The following is a 5733-nucleotide window of genomic DNA, read 5'->3' as shown; positions in this document are numbered from 1 at the left end:
TCGACCGACGACGTTGAAGAGGTCATGCAGGCAAATCGCAAGTTTGGTTAATTTGAAACATTGCCTCGTTGAAATCATAGTGACATCACTTTTAACGTTAACTTCGGTCAAATAAGTTACATAGTTAGGAGGGAATGGCCACAGAACCCCCTAGCCTATTTCCCACACTTGAACATATGACGTCATATGGACAGCCGTGCGACTGGCTGAGGCCGGCAAAAGGGAATGCAAGTAAGGCAGGTCTTATAACGAGCTATTAAGAGCACAACTATTCAGAAAATCGTAATTTTTGTGTCCTCAGTTACAAATACCGAGAAAAAACCGAGCGTGCGCACGTGAGCGGGGGTCTCGCGGCGATCGCCTAGCAACGATTGCGGCGGACGTTTGTCATGCCAAACAACCACTTTGAGAGGTTGGCCAAGATGGCCCCCCTCCCGTTTCACCCCAAAAAACCCAGCGTAATCGTCGTGACACTTTCACTATCGCAATCACACTGTTCACGTCACTCGCCAGTTACCGCTCCGGCACACGTTTGTCATACCCACTTGGAGAGTGGCCAGTATCGGCGAGAAAAAAAACACCCCAGTGTAATCATCGCGACTGTGCTACTCAATGCTCCGCACATATCGACACGTCGCTGGGATCATCCTCGCGCGCCTCCCTATTCTCCGGACCTTTCCTGGTGGACAGGCGTAACTCCAGTCTCATCGGACCGTGAGCCGGACTGTTGGGGCAGTGACCAGTATCCCCTACGTCTTGATTTAGCTCCAGGGTCCCAACGATGCCTACGGCGCTGCTGTCTTGTGACTGACTGGGACTTGTTTAGGAGGGTGTTAGACAGCTCTCTACCTGGTACCCTATGCGATGCAGTGCCTGTTTTATGCGTCGCCCTTAGGATGCAACGCGGACAGCTTGGGTGGACGAGTCTAGGCCAGTTCCTGACCTGCATCTCCTTTGATTATGGGCAGCTCGTCGTCGTGATGAACGGGCTGTGAACCGGTATCCAGGATCTCCAGAATTGCGAGCTTCTTTAAATCGTGCCACAGCCGCTGCCCGCCGCCACGAGAAGCGCCTTTCTAGACAAAGGTGGTTAGATTGGTGTGCATCCATTGGACCGTCCTCAACGACATCTTCCATCTGGCGGACATTCCGCTTTCCATACTGTAAATAATTACCACATGTGTGCTCTCACCCACGCATGTCCCACGAACGTGTGGAGCGCTTAACTATAGCAGACCCAGTGGACCACAGATGTCCATCGAACATCCGTTGGACATCCGGTGTCGGACATTTGGACGTCCGTCAGACATCCGCAGAAAGCCAGCGGACGTTTTACAGACTTCCGTGGGATGGTCCGATGCAAAGGAATTGCTCATCCTACGAACGTCCGACAGACGTCCCAGCCGGATTTCCCGACATCCGGCGGATGTTCAAAATCGGATATTTCCAAACCGAGATGTACAGGGGACGTCCAGGGGATAACAAAATGCGGATATTGGATGTCCGCCAGACGTCCGCTTCTAGTCCAAAATTTTTCGAATCAGGGGGAACCTGTACTTGCTGTAAGCCTCAGTGCCTTATTGATAACATGCCTTGAAGCACTACTCCAGCTTTAAGAATACTTGATACAAAATCCCCTTCTGTACCTTGTTTTGGCACAGCGCTAATTATAAATGCTTGCACCATGCACTCTGTGGATAGACAACTCCACACCCTATTCATATGTCTTTCCAAGAGCACGAACAGTGATGTTACAGAAGTATAATACAGTGGAACGTTGCAAGCTTATCGTCACGACTTTTCAATAAGGACTATGCATACACTCCGGGCTTTGTGTCAGCATAAATATGAATAAGTTGTAGTAGGCAGTTACCAACTCGGTGAACAGGATGCTTCAACATGACAGCCCGCAGTGTACACATGGTTCCGTATTGAAAAGCGGTTACGATAATAAGCTCGCAACTTTCCACTGTATTATGCTACTACAAACATCACTGCTCCCACTCTTGCCAAAAAAAATATGAATAGGGTGTGGAGTTGTCGGCCCACACAGTGCGTGGTACAAGCATTTATAATTAGGGTTTTGTCAAAACAAGCTACAGAAGGGGCTTTTGTATAGAGTATTCTTAAAGCTGGAGCAGTGCTTCAAGGCATGTTATCAATAAAGCGCTGAAATTTACAGCAAGTACAGATTCTCAAGTTTATTATAGAAAACTGAAACCTACACTACTCAGCTTTATGAATCTATACCGAGTATGTTTGGGATATTTCCATTAAATTTGTAAGACAAAACTTCCAGCAATGCACGCTAAAGAACAAACAGTTAGCTTGAAAAAGTGAAGTATTTTGCTGAATGAAATAGATCTGAAATATGCTGAATGAAATAGATCTAGCACACTGCAGATTACATGTTGCAAAGTATGGCATGCAAACTAGATGAAACAAAGTCGCAAAGCTTGAAAATTCGTTATTTAACACTTTATAACCCCCAATGTAAATACAACCTTTCACGTGCCCATCGTGCTTCATGCCAGGAACATCTTGGCTCAAAATTTTCCCTAACTCCTCGGTCAGCACCTGCAAAACCAAAAGCAACAATTTCATGTTTTTGTCCTATATACGGCTACATTATTAGACACAAAAAGAATTTTAGCCTGCTTTTGAACTATTTTGGTTGGCTCGACTCTACAGCTAATGTAGTGGCATGCCAACAAATACCAATGATGTTTGAAGTACTTTTGACTGCACCCTTCAAAAACATTTTACGAGGCATTTGGGATTCTTTATTGTTGTGGTTTTATGTCGGAACATGCTTCTGTCATCACTTTATGGCGAACTAAATTTTTGACTCTTGAAAACCTCTACATAGCCAAATGATAGCTGAAACTGGTAGGATTCGCAGTGCTTCGCTAGATTCCCTCGATCTCACTGACAAGCTGTACTGTCTTGCGCACTAGCATAAGCAGTTTGCGGATAGGGTACTGCAGAACAAATGCGTAGCCTAATTTAAAAAAAAGAAAAACTACATACCTCGGTTGCATCGAGCAAAGCTGTTCTATGCCCGCCGAATATTCTACAATATAGACATACGTTTTCACCAACGCGCTTTGACGGCATCTATCAATTATGAGGTGTGCGCGCCGTAGTGGAGGCCGCCGGATAAATTTTGACCGCCTAGGTATCTTTAACGTGCGCTAAATGTCGTACACACGGGCGCTTTCTTTTCGCCTCCATCACAAAAGCGGCCGCCGCAGCCGAAAATCGAACCCGCGTGCTTGGGCTCAGCAGCACTACGCCCTAGCCACCGAACCACCACGGCGGGTATTGACGGATACGTGCGTCTACAAGCGCATACAGCAAGCACGGTTAGTATATTAGTACACGCTTCATGCTCACGTCAGCAAAATGCATTTACTTCGCCGCGTTCGCCGGCATAAGCCACACTATAGGGCACCTCGGCGTAAACACTACGGCCGCGTCCTCTCTTCTAGGGTCGTGAAACCACCCACCTAAAACGCACCGTACGGCTTTTTACACGTTTCGCAACACCGTGCCTACATTTCAACTCAAGGCCAATGCATAACGCATCTCCGCAACGAGCTCACACAGTAAAAATTGTTACAACCCTTTCCGTAAACTTGAGTGGACGTAAAAGTAGCCACTGCGCACACCACGTCGTAGGCTACGTAGCGCCGGGCTGAATGCGAACGCCGGCACACTCAACGACTGTGTCTTTCAACGAGAGTACGTGCACGCACCGCTGATAGCTTTACGGAAACGGTATAACTAATTTATCGCGCCTATGATTGCGAAGAAAAGATGATTCCCTGAGCGCGTTGGCACTGTCATTCAAAACGCGCTAAGCCAGTTATGCCTAACTTCGGCACAGCGTACGGCGTTTGCAGTACACGGAAAGCTAAAGACGATTTCCCGCCCCCTCCCCACTCACTGGCACTTATAAAAATGTCTTACCTTTCACTGAGGACGCAAAAAAGATGTCTAGAAGAAAGCAGCAGGGAAGCTAGTTGGCGCTTCGCAACTGGGCTATACGGCTTGACGTGGCTTGTCACAGTGTTGGCTTGGCATCGCACAAAAGACAAACAAAATTATCAGCAAATCAAACAACTGTTTTTATGAAACTTTACGAGATCTGCTGTCCTTCTTTTTTAATTCGAACATAACTATATCATATATCAAGTTGACTCGTTCAGCCCGCATCGAGTGTTTTGTTACAGTGTAGTTTTGTGCGCGAGGGCTACAACTTTGCTTTCTGAGCTGGCAAATTGTTTGCCTCCCGCTGCAGGAAGCAAGGATATAGACAACATAATTAACTCGGGGCTAATTACGATAAGTTATTAACATGATTGCGGAATATTGCTTCAACCATGCAGACGTACGATGGGCGTCCAGCGGACTTTACTGATGGGACCACAGTAAACGTCCATGCACAAACGTAGCTCGGACGTCCGTCGGACAAAATTGAACGGACGTTCACGTTTCCCAGAAAAATACATCCGAAGTACGTCCGCCAGACATCGAGCGCGGGACTTGGACGTTCGGCTGTAAAACGGACATCCTACGGATATCTGTGGTCCAGTGGGGAGTATAGGAACACGAAGGGGAAAGCAAAACCGAAACCACATGTGAGTCGAAATGCAAGTGCGAAATAGAAGCTCGGTGCGCTTGAAGCAAGAACAGGTACGAATACTGCAGTACCATACGAAAGCGTCAACTCGCCGGAGCGCGCGAGCAACGCCAAACGAGTCCCGGTAATGCGCGCAAACGCAGCGCGTGTGAAACACACAAAACAACAGAGAACGGAAGCAAATGAATAACGCAACCCGCAGCGTTCATTTTCGTCTGTATTCGAGGGGCATCAGTTCTATTGCAGTGTAAATTCATCCCTGGTGCGGCGAATGCGCATTGCAATAGCTTTGCGAATGCTATTAGTAAGGTAGCAAGGTTCTTATGGGAAAAGTACAGCTATGCCGTGCGCATGTACTATTTGTTCGTTTTTTTAACCCATTTGGCCAACCAAGCAGACCGCGTGTGTTGTGCTTTAGTGATCGAGGCTAGCGTGTGGATACTGTTTCTTCATTGTTTGCTGATGTTTCTGTCGCATTTTGTCAGCCGCAGAAACAGCATGGTGCGTTAGGCAGGCCGACTTACGCACATTTCTGTTTTTTTTTAAATTTGATCACGCTAGAGCACTGCGCAAGCCACAATTTCTAGGCCCGGCCCGAACCCGACAAATACTTAAATATAAGCCCGAGCCCCGCCCGTACCCGGCACAATTTAATAAAATAAACCTGAGCCCGTCGGACTGTTTTGAAATATCAGCCCGCGTTCGAAAGACTACAAACATGAGTCCGAAAAAATTTGGCCTTTTCAACCTGAAAACGTAACCATAGATAGTATATTGGAGTTACAATGTTTAAACTTGGACCGAGCTTTGTAAATATATATCCGCACACAGAAAAATGAATTTTAGATATATCGACGAAATATATTTTTAACAGAGTGACTTCGCGCTTTGATTTTTTTTTCATTTAACCTGATTCACTGGGCTAACTTTTTGGTATCAAAAATTACGAATTTGCGGCGCATGACTGCCGGGCTTCAAACACTGCAAGCATGCGCCCGGGTTGCCCGGGTCAGCACGGCTCGAAAAAAAATTGTTGAAAGGCGAGCCCCGCTCGGTCTTGAGATAATGCGTCCCACCTTGCCCGGCCA

Source organism: Haemaphysalis longicornis, unplaced genomic scaffold, assembly GCF_048455015.1.
Source record: "Haemaphysalis longicornis isolate Haplotype H1 unplaced genomic scaffold, Haemaphysalis longicornis Haplotype H1 scaffold_10, whole genome shotgun sequence".
Classification (NCBI taxonomy): Eukaryota; Metazoa; Arthropoda; class Arachnida; order Ixodida; family Ixodidae; genus Haemaphysalis; species Haemaphysalis longicornis.
The sequence above is the reverse complement of the archived record's forward strand: the minus strand, read 5'-3'. Positions refer to the sequence as shown.